This window comes from Lissotriton vulgaris, chromosome 10, assembly GCF_964263255.1.
Source record: "Lissotriton vulgaris chromosome 10, aLisVul1.2, whole genome shotgun sequence".
In the NCBI taxonomy this organism is placed as follows: Eukaryota; Metazoa; Chordata; class Amphibia; order Caudata; family Salamandridae; genus Lissotriton; species Lissotriton vulgaris.
In genome coordinates, this window is record NC_141698.1 from 802,246,864 (window position 1) to 802,258,897 (window position 12,034).

At 40.3% G+C, this 12,034-nt stretch overlaps 1 protein-coding gene across 1 annotated transcript in view; it reads left to right on the forward strand.

The window, feature by feature from the left end:
- The first annotated feature begins 10,351 nt into the window (after window positions 1–10,351).
- Window positions 10,352–12,034, forward strand: part of LOC147688813 (ATP-binding cassette sub-family B member 5-like) — a 973,135-nt gene continuing 971,452 nt past the window's right edge. Inside the window, exon 1 of the mRNA XM_086941722.1 lies at window positions 10,352–10,540. The gene's annotated coding sequence lies outside the window, so the exon portion shown is untranslated. The remainder of the gene's footprint in view (window positions 10,541–12,034) is intronic.

The window sequence follows — 12,034 nt, forward strand, 5'->3', positions numbered from 1 at the left end:
CCCACTCTGAAAGGTTACAGGTTACAGTTCGGAAATAAAATGTAAAAAACCTTAACAAATTCAATAAAAATATAAAGGTTAAACAGACATTTTAGTTAGGCTGAGATTTCACTCATACAAAACCATTGAAATTCAGCAGTTATAGTTACCTGAGCTAACTATGCCCTACACATCTGCAATGCACTTTTGGACCTCACATATTCCATCACTCAAGACAAGGTCAGTGACATCACTGATGACATCACTGATTACATCTCAAATGATATCAGTGATGACATCAGTGATGGCATCATCCACAGAACCACTCACACACCCACTCTGCCCATACAACCTCTCATACACCCACTCATACTCCCACATAACCACTCACATAACCATTCACAGGCCCATACAAATACTAATACAAGGCAACTTGCTCATTCAAACAGCTGCTCACACAACCCCTCATGCACCCATACAGCTGCTCACCTACCCATAGAGCTACTGGTAGAGCTACTCACTCACCCATACAGCCGCTCACACATATATTAACTCTTCCACAAAACCACTTACACACCCATTAACATATCAAAACAAGCACTAACACACCAACTCACTCATTTATACAGCCAAACATACAGACAATGACTGAACAATACAGCTACTCACACATCTACTTAGTCACTGATACAGCAACTCACAGAACCAATAACCCATATAGTCACTCAAACACACACTCTCACAGCCACTCACACATCCAGTCACTCACCCATACAGCTATTCACACACCCACATATTCACCCATACAACCACTTACACACACACTCACACACTGATATAGAGAGTCATACAGCCACTCAGATGACATATGTTAGAAACAGTATCACTCATTGGAAGTACAAAAATAATAGTAATTTAACTTATGCAGTAGCTTAGAATATGTATTTAAGTCTCAAAAACATTTACAAAACACACTCACTGGATGTTGTCATCAGTGGTATCATTTGAGATGTCATCAGTGATGTCACTGACCATGTCATGAGCGATGTAATATGTGAGATCATAAGCAGTGCATTGCGCGGGCGTAAGTTATAGTTTGCTCGGTACACAGTCAAAATATCGAGTTGGAAATATCGACCTACCATAATATCGAGTCTGAAATATCGAAGGAGCATAATATCGAAGTCAAGAATATCGTAGGACAGAATATCGACCCAAGGTAAGTAATATCGAAATTCCTAATATCAATGTAAGTAATATCGAAGTTAGTAATATCGATAGCATATATATCGATGTTACTAATTTCGATTACACTAATATCGATATTTGTATTATTTTATAGTTCTTTATTATGTATGTGTTATATGTTTAATTTAAGTATTTAAAATAATTACTATTATATGTATATTAATTTTATATAATAATAAATTAATTTATAAGAAAATTGTATGTTTTAGTACCGGAGCGGGTTGTGGGTTTATAGGGGAATAGGGTGGGAAGTAATTTAATTATGGTAAATTGATTATTAATTAGTAGTATTTATTAATAAATTATAATTAATTGGTAATTATTTGAAAATAATAGGAAAATACTTGTATTTAATTTATTAATTGATATATATGTTCTGTAGCGGGTTGTGGGTTTATAGGGGAATAGGGTGGGAAGTAATTTAATTATGGTAAGTTGATTAATAATTAGTAGGATTAATTAATTAATTATAATTAATTGCTAATTATTAATAATTAATTGGAAAAAAATTAATTGATTAATTGATATATATTTTCTGTAGCGGGATGTGGGTTTATAGGGGAATAGGGTGGGGAGTAATTTAATTAAGGTTAATTACTTAATTATTAGTAGGAATTATAAAATAAATGTAATTAATTGGTAATTAATTTTACTTAATACTTCATTAGTTTTATTTATTTGATAATTATTTTTCATTAATTCATTATTGGATAAATGTGTTATATCATGGGTAGTGGTTTTATAGGGAAATATGGTGGGAAGTAAAGTAAATTTAATTAATTAATAATGTATTAAAACTAATTGTATTGTTAATAATATGATTGTTAATTAATTGGTAATTAAATATTATTAAATGGTATTATTTTACATTAATTTTAGGTAAAATATATTTTGTTAAGCATGTGTTTTATAATTAAGTATAGGTATTGTATATGGTTTATATTTATTTAATAGTTTATTTATTTATAATTACAAAAGTCGTTTATTTATAAGTATGTTATTTTAACCCTTATACTATCCAACACTTTCCCTACTGTTGCACTCTCTGAAGTTGGAATAGTATTTTTTACCCCTACGCTATCCAACGCTTTCCCTACTGTTGCACTCTCTGGAGTGGGAATAGTAATTTTTACCCCTACGCTATCCAACGCTTTCCCTACTGTTGCACTCTCTGGAGTGGGAATAGTAATTTTTACCCCTACGCTATCCAATGCTTTCCCTACTGTTGCACTCTCTGGAGTGGGAATAGTAATTTTTACTCCTACGCTATCCAATGCTTTCCCTACTGTTGCACTCTCTGGAGTGGGAATAGTAATTTTTACCCCTACGCTATCCAACGCTTTCCCTACTGTTGCACTCTCTGGAGTGGGAATAGTAATTTTTACCCGTACACTATCCAACGCTTTCCTTACTGTTGCACTCTCTGGAGTGGGAATAGTAATTTGTACCCCTACGCTATCCAACGCTTTCCCTACTGTTGCACTCTCCGGAGTGGGAATAGTCATTTTTACCCCTACGCTATCCAACGCTTTCCCTACTGTTGTACTCTCTGGAGTGGGAATAGTAATTTTTACCCCCACCCTATCCAACGCTTTCCCTACTGTTGCACTCTCTGGAGTGGGAATAGTAATTTGTACCCCTACGCAATCCAACGCTTTCCCTACTGTTGCACTCTCTGGATTGGGAATAGTAATTTTTTACCCCTACGCTATCCAACGCTTTCCCTACTGTTGCACTCTCTGGAGTGGGAATAGTAATTTTACCCCTACGCTATCAAACGCTTTCCCTACTGTTGCACTCTCTGGAGTAGGAATAGTAATTTTTACCCGTACTCTATCCAACGCTTTCCCTACTGTTGCACTCTCTGGAGTGGGAATAGTAATTTGTACCCCTACGCAATCCAACGCTTTCCCTACTGTTGCACTCTCTGGAGTGGGAATAGTAATTTTCACCCCTACGCTATCCAATGCTTTCCCTACTATTGCACTCTCTGGAGTGGGAATAGTAATGTTTACTCCTACGCTATCCAACACTTTCCCTACTGCTGCACTCTCTGGAGTGGGAATAGTAATGTTACCCCTACGCTATCAAACGTTTTCCCTACTGTTGCACTCTCAGGAGTAGGAATAGTAATTTTTACCCCTACGCTATCCAACGTTTTATATAATTAATTGTAAAAAAATTAAATGTTTATTTTATTTTTTATATTACTTACATTTTATTTATGTTATTGTTTTATGTTTGTAAATGTATTAGTAAATTAGAATATATTTTAATAATTTATAAATGAGTAAAATAATTATTAATACTTATTGTTCAGTACATATATATTATATATTTAGTGTATATATTTAATTAATGTATTATTAATATATATGTATTATTTATTAATTTTAAACATTATTAGATACTTTTAAATATGTACATTTAATTTATTAGTGTTATATACTTAATTTTACATTTATATATTAAAAGAAAAAAAATTGTTATTTTTAACATCGATATATTTTACATCTATATTATTTTTTCGATATTTTTGTACTTACCATGTTGTAGATAGGATGTCGATATTTTTGCCCTCGATATTGTTGACTCAATATTCTTGTAGGTCGATATTTATGAGGTCGAAATTCTATCAGTGATCCGTAACCTTTGTTTTTTTCCGGGTGAATATGTATTATCTACTGGTGGTTGCCAGTAGGTAGATATAGTTAGGACCTAGTTTCCATAGGAAAAGCCTTTTTTGACTTGCCTATGACGTTGGCATCGTTTGACCAATCTTCATGAAATTTTCCCCAGAAAACTGTCAAAGTAGGTTCTGTGTATCATGGAAAGTTTGTGGGTGATCCGTGCAGTGGGGTCCGAGAAATATGGGCGCAAAGTTATGGTGCATTTGTAATGTTAATTCCCATAGGAACACGTTGTCAAACCTACAGCCGGAACCGCTAGATGAAATTACACTAAATTTGGCAGAAAGGTAGATGCTGTTATACAGATCGTGTTTTTTGTTATTTGGTGAAAATCTGTTCAGTAGCTTTTGTGAAATTAAAGCAGAACAATATACTGATATCTCTGGCTGTGGTTATTTTGTGGCTATTTCACGGGGGTTACGGATATTTCACGGTCATGCAGTAAATCACAAGTGCGTGCACCAGTGGAAATGCTCGAATTGGCTGGACACAACCTGAACAGAAAGTTGCAGCCACCATTTTATCAATAGGGAACGGTTCCCGGGATTGAAAATTTCACTGACAGCGAAGATAAGGTCGTGATCGCGTGCGGGCCCCTCAATGTACCATCATAGTTTCTTTGCCACTATCGTAACATCTTCATGAAAATTGATGGAAACATAAAACAAAAAGTATCTATATACACAACCTGGCTGGTCACAGTCAGAGACTCATGTAACTACTCACATATCCACTCAGACACCCACTCACAAACCCACTCATACACTAATGCACCAACTCAAATACTCACATAAGCATTCAGAGGTTCATACACCCACTCACAGATGTAGTCAGAGAGTCAAGCGCCCACTCACATACATAGTAAGAGACTTTTGCTTTACCTTTTCGTAAATTTTTTGCAGTGATTGCAGGTACTGACGTCATCACGATCCCTGGTGTCACTGCGAAAACAGGAAATAGGTTTTACAGATCATTTGTAGAGAAACTCACTTGAAAAACATGACTTTAGACAATACAGTAATACACCCCTGGTGTCAAAATACTATAATATGTGTGCATATATATGTTTTTCAGTCTGAAGAAAAGGTGCAATGGTCACAGGCACCGACATCATTGCGACTCCCACCATTACTGTGAAAATTAGGTCTTCGAGATGCTTCTTTATAAAAACTCACTAGGAAAACATGACTTTTGATAACGCAATAAAAAAACACTAGAGCCAAAAATACTATAATGTGTGTGGATATATGTGATATACAGTCTGTAATAAAATGTGCAATCATCATGGGTACTGATGTGGTTGTGACGCCCAGCATTACCACAAATATGGAAAACAGGTTTTAGAGATGGTTTTCATAGAAACTCACTAGAAAAACATGAATGTTATAGTAATAATCCCCTGGTGCCCAAAATACTATAATATGTGTGCATATACGTGTTTTTCAGTCTGTAAAAATGACACGATGGGTTAGCAAATGGGTGTGTGAGTAGCTGTATGGGTAAGTGAGTGGTTGTGTGTGCAGCTGTATGAGCAAGTGAGTGGGTGCCTGAGTGGCTCTATTGATGAGTGAGTGATTATGTGAGTACTTGCATGGGTCTGTTCAGTGATGGCTTTTGAGATATCATCAGTGATATCACTAAGCATGTCATGTGTGATGTAATATGTAAGGTCATAAGCAGTGCATTGCGCGGGTGTAAGTTATGACTTCTGGATTTCACTGGTCTTGTATGAGTGAAATCTGAGCCAAACTATAACATTCCTATAAGCTTTGTTTTTAATCAGTGCATTTCTAAAGCTCTTTTTATTCTATTTCCTAACTATAACGTCCCTGTAACCCAGGCACAAGTCATAAAAAAAGAAGTGGGGGGACTAACCTAGTTAGGCAGTATGGAAGTGACCTCACAGAATGTGACATCACGATACGTGACATGTCAGCACTTGACATCATAGTGAGTGGGTGCATGAGTGTCTCAGTGGATCTCTGAGTGAGTGCATGAGTCTCTGAGTAGGTCTGTAAATAGGTACATAAGTCTCTGAGTGGGTATGTAAGTGTGTGTGTGAGTGTCTGAGTGGGTCTGTGAGTGGATGCATGAGTCACTGAGTGGGTCTGTGAGTGGGTGTATAAGTGCCTGAGTAGTCTTTCAGTGGGTGCGTGAGTGTCTGGGTGGGACTGTGAGTGGGTGTGTGAGTCTCTGAGTGGGTGTGTGAGTGTGTGCATGAGTCTCTCAGCGGGTCTGTGCATGCATCCCCAGGACCCAGCCTGAATACAGTGGGGAAGAGGAGTTAAGCAGCGGCTCCCAGGGATGATTTTGACCCCAGGGACCCCATTTCCCAGGGACCTGCCTAAAAATGTATATATTTTTAATGGGGGTGTGCAACGCTTCTCTCCTGCCTGATTTCAGCCACAGTGAGCCATTCCCCTGGGGTCCAGGTCATAAACAAATGGAAAAGGGGGCATTGTGGCCCCCTCCAATGGGATGATGTTTGCCCCGGCACCCAATTCCCTGGGGTACAGCCTTACAATGTATATATTTTAATGGGGAAGGAGAGCCACCCAGCCCTTTCTGATGCCAATTTGAGCACCGGGGACCCCATCCCCTGCAGCCTGGCCATGTCTCATGGGTTCCCTGGGCATCTAGTGTGCAGCATGGGGACCGCAGGGGGAGCCTCAAGGCCCCCACGGGCCCAGCCAGCTCCCCGCCTTGTACGTGAGCCAGCATTGCTGTTGCATAAAGGGTTGCTGCTGGAAAGGCAGCTTCCTCCATGCAGGAGCAATTGTTTAATTACTTTGCCTGCCCACATGTCTGTGGGCAAGGAAAGATATGAAACCTTTGCTTCCAGTGGGCAGGAGCACTTTGACATCTCCCACCCGCTGGAACTGGAGTGTTTGCTTTTGCTTAGTGGGAGCTATCAAAACTCCTGCCAAGGAAAAACAAACAGCTATGTCCTTGGGGTGGGCAACCCAGGAAATAGCAGGACCCACCCGTGGGGGGTAGCGGTCCCCACAGCCCCTCCTTTGTTTTTCATGGGTCTCTTGGGGGAGGTGGTGGTCCCTGGGGCACTATGTGGCCATGCAGACCCTCTCCCATTTAAAAAAAATATTTCACCCCAGGGAGGTGGTGCTCTCCGGGGGCCGGGGGGGGGACAGTTTGGGGAGGCCCGATAGTGTTATTTAACCCTGGAGAGGTGGGGGTCCCTGGGGCTAGAGGGGCTGTGCAGCCCCATCATTCTTTTTTTAGCCTTGGGTGGCGGTGGTAGTCCCCTGGGTCCTGTGGGGTCCGCACAGCTCCTGTCAATGTTTGTTTAGCCCCAGGTAGGTGGTGGTCCCCAGGGCTTATAAAGCTTCAGGAGGTGCCCCGTGTACACCCCTCCTTTTTTTACAAATAAAGCCCTGGGAGGTGGTGGTTCCTAGTTCTCCAATATCCCAAGTAGAGTGGATCCTTGTGCCCCACTCCTTTTTAAAAATAATGCCTCCAGGATCGGGCTCTATCTTGCTTTTTTATTTTTTTGTTATTTTGCCATGAATTTGCGTAAGTATATTTTTTTCATTTTTTTTTTGCTCTGCCGGGGTCCCTCTGTCCCCAAGACATAAGTGTCAGGGTATTCCTACCCTGCCCCTCTTTTCAATTTGTTTTTGGGGGGACTCGGCTTAGGCCGAGTCCCACTATGTCTGCCAACACTACTTGGTTGAAGTGTTGGTAGCCAGACAGAGCTCTGCATTTCCCTGCATGAGCTTGTTATTATTTGTGAATTAGCTGTGATAGCAGGTAAACAAATTTGGATTTTCTTAAATTTCCCAGCAATTACTGAACAGATTTATACCAAATAAGTGAAAGTGTGATCTGCGTAACCAAATTTACCGTTTTGCCAAAGTTCGTGTAATTCCATCCATCAATTCGGACTGTTGTCATGTTCAAAGCTTGAATGGGATTTATCACGGAAAACACACTTTTTTTATCCCCCACCTTTTTCTCTGCCCTCGCTTGACTGATTACCCTAGAACTTTCCATGCGCAACAAGAATCACAGGTGCACTTTTGGGGAAAATTTGGTGACGATTCATCAAATGGTGCCAAAGATATGGGGAAGTCACAGTCCTCACTGTAACTACCTACTGGTGCCCGCCAGTAGGAGATATATATATATATATATATATATATATATATATATATATATATATATATATATATATATATATATATATATATATATATATATATATATATATATATACACGGCGTTATGGGATCTGTAGTGCCACATTATATTCCAAGTGGATGCATTCTCGCTTCAATAAAACCAAATCTAGCCCCAGTGGATGTGCAGACACACATGTGAAGGGTGCCTGCCCCGCTTTGCACCTGACGATGAAGTGACACTGGGGCTCCCCAGCAGGGCCCCAGATCGTTCGTGTCCCTGTTGATCCTAGTAGGTATCAGCACGGTCGTGCTACAGCAGCAGGCCTCTTCTCCACGACCGGGCAGGCCGTTTTAACATCCATCAATGCAGGAAACCCTTTCAGAGAGAAGCCACACACGAAATGGATCCAAAACTTCTTTAATATCGTCAGCTTGCCAGCAGGCTTCTAGCACCGGTGTCCACAAAGAAATTTCTTGCCAGACGCGTTTCGAGAGCTGAGCTCTCTTCTTCAGTGGCAAAGGTTACCAGTCACACAAGAACACCTTCAAATTGCGCACATATTTAAACATTCCCCGCCCACTGGCCGTTGTCCTCACAGCGGCGTTATGGGATCTGTAGTGCCACATTATATTCCAAGTGGATGCATTCCACCAAACATATACTCACAAAATAATCAATTTACTTAGAAATTCACTGTAAAAATCAAATGTTAAATTAATGTTATATTTAGGGGAAATTTTCAATGACAACAATAACTTTTTTAACCCCTTCGCCGCGGGGCTAATTCCCCCGCGGTGCGGGAGGATGGGGTATGCGCACGGCGCCGCGGTGCTGATGACGAGCCCAGGCTCGCCATGCAGCACGGTGCTCGTGTGCTGGTGATGAGCCTGGGCTAGTCATGAGCCCGCCCGCGCAATGGAACGCTCAGCACAGCGGGGGAATTATCCCCGGGTGTGAGCGTTCCACGGCTCCTGACAAGCCCATGCTCGTCACCAGCACACGTGCACCGTGCTGCATGACGAGCCTAGGCTCGTCATCAGCACAGAAGGGGTTAACAAGCAAAAAATAACACAGAAATTAAAAAATTTTGCGCCCCGACATGCCCTGCATGTGACCTCACATTTGACATCACTCATGACATATTCTATGACATCATTTATGATATCCCTGATGACATTTCAAATTACATCATCCAATGAGTGTGCTCATTTGTTTAGAACCTCTGCCGTGCACAGCCAAAGGAGGTTGCTCGGCAGGGGTATGGTGTTGGAGGTTTTTTTATACACTGGGCGGTGGTTGCGCAACGATGGTTGTATTAACGTACGGTAATTATATATTACTTTACTTCAAAAAATATATAGAAAGTCCCTGAAAAAACAAAGGTTACGGGGACATTATATTTAGGTTCACGTTTTACCCACACAAAACCATAGAAATTCAGCAGCTATAGTTATACATATAGTTATACTTATCTGAAGAAACTATAAGTAACTTTAGGCTACTAGTTATAGTTTCTTAACATAAGTATAACTATAACTGTCGAATTTCTATGGTACTGAATACAACCTGAATGAAACTATGTTTGCCTCCGATGATTTTACCTGTCATTAATTGTGAGTATCTGCTCTCTTGTATTTGCTTTTGTTACTTAATCTGTGGTTAGGAGCTGATTGTTATCCATGACTGCCTTCCTGTTCGCTTGTAAAGTGCTCCAGTGTCATCCGAACCATTAACCCACATCTTGTGTTGGATACAGAAGACAATTCAGCCTTTATTGTAAAGAGACAATTAATAATGCTTTAGTATGTTCCATGATACCCTTCGACATGCGAAGAGATTTGCCTGGGGTGACTGAACACATAATTTCAAACAGTGAATGCTGACACGGCTACCAGCACTGTGAGTGCGATTAAAGTAAAAGACTGGTATGTATGTGATTGGTCTCTGTAATGGGTAAGAGTTCATATTTAAAATGTTTTTTAAAAAATATTTGCTCTCCCTGCAAAGCATTTAATTATTTCCAAGTGCAACTTAACAGCAGGGTACGACTGTCAGAATTAAAATAAGAACAAATACGATCAGGAAACATTGGCTTCCTCATAACGGGGAAAGTTAAAACTTTTCAGAACCTTGTATTTAATATATCGGCCATTAACTTTACGAATTAGAAAAACATTGCATCGTCATGCCAGGAGTCAGATTCGACAAACGACCTTTAATTTTAGCTAATGGCAAAACAGTACTGCACCGAAACGTCATGGTGCCAATTACTAACTGCGCATGCGCACCATCATGTTGCCCACAGTTAAAGTATAAAGTGCACTGGTCATTGAACCAACTTTTTATGGCTCACGGTAGATAACAGGGAGTTGGATGTCGCAACTTCACGGGATGCATTAAGAAGGTTGGGAGTTGATTCTGAAAGGCTCTTTTGGCCTTAACAGATCGAGAAGAAGGCAGCTGGGACATTTTTGGAGAAGCTGGTGAGTACATATAAAAGGGTTGGGACCCCTCATGTATTAGGAATCGGAGAAAAACATCTTTTTGTAAACATGCTACAGTCCAATATATCAGAACTCGCCCCTCAAGTCCTCTTCCTGAATGTCTACCTATTTCCCTCCATTATCGATTCAAGGTGTATTTTGTCACTTTCAAGCTGCCTCATGAATGGGATTAAGTAGAACTGACGGTGTCTGTGAAGAATGGTGACACCAGAGAGGGTGGAGTTGCACTGTTTGCAAATATGCTGTGATTTATTTCTGAATTGTGAGTTTATCAAAACACACTTTTCACAAATGTTTGCTAGGGATCAAGTACAACGTTTTAAGTGTTGTGTGATCACGGAGTGATCAGCTTTGTGTATCACTTTGAAGCTTTTTAATACTTGTCAATCACTGTAATGGCATTAATAATTTGTGGATCCTCAAAAAAGGATGCGATTAGTAAATGTTGGCAAAATTCATATTTTTTTAAATGGCAGTGGCAATTCAAGAGAGAATTTTAAAAAGTTTTATGATGCTGTAATTTGATGGTGGTTGGACACTAAGAATTACTTTTTGACGTATTACTAGCGTGTGAATGAGTATGCATGTTCCATTACAGGTCAGCTTTTTATACTGAACATAACATATGTTTTCATTTTTAAATTGATTGACCTCAACGTGAAAAATGTATTAAAGAAGGCTCAGAGATGCAGGGAAAACGATGAGGGGCACTTGGAGAATGAGAGAATAGGATTTCGGACATACTATATGCATTTATTTACTGATACAGGAGCATTCATGTGTACATAGCAAAGAAGCATCATATGGCGCTCAGATTTCATGCTGCACACTCACTACTTTGTTACTATTGTAATTATTATTAATGTTATTGCTGTTCTTGGTAGTAGGGGTAGTAGTACAAGTGGTAGTATTAGTAGTGGTAGTCGCTGTCGTGCTAGGAGTAATAAGTGAGGATGTAGGCAATATCGCTCCATGTCAGACCCCGTTTAGGGAGCCATGGGTCAAGCAGGGGCTACTGGGCCTCAGCCATGTGGCCCGGGGTCAGTTACCTCTGATGGCCGAAAGTCCCAATTGTTCCAAGTGCAACCCCTTCTGCACTTGACTCCCAGTGGTAGGGATGTTGAGCAGTCACGTACTTCTCAGGGCGGTAGAGTGGAGGTGCTTCAAGTTTAGGACTCCACAATCTCCCAGCACTGCAATAACTAAAATTTCCAATCCAGCGCTTGTCTTTGCTGAAAAGAAAGTACTGTAATACACACAGCAAATGTAATACTACACAGTACAACATACTGATATGGGCCTTCCACTAGCGCAAGGCAACTGTATTCAGGGATCCGTAATACCCCACTCTTCCTTCTCCCCTGTTGCTTGGTTCGATCCTGTATGTGTGCAGGTGAATGTATTATGCACATGTGCAGCACTACCCTAGCTCTAGAGTTCATGTGGTCAGTTGCACTTAATAGTCCCAAAATG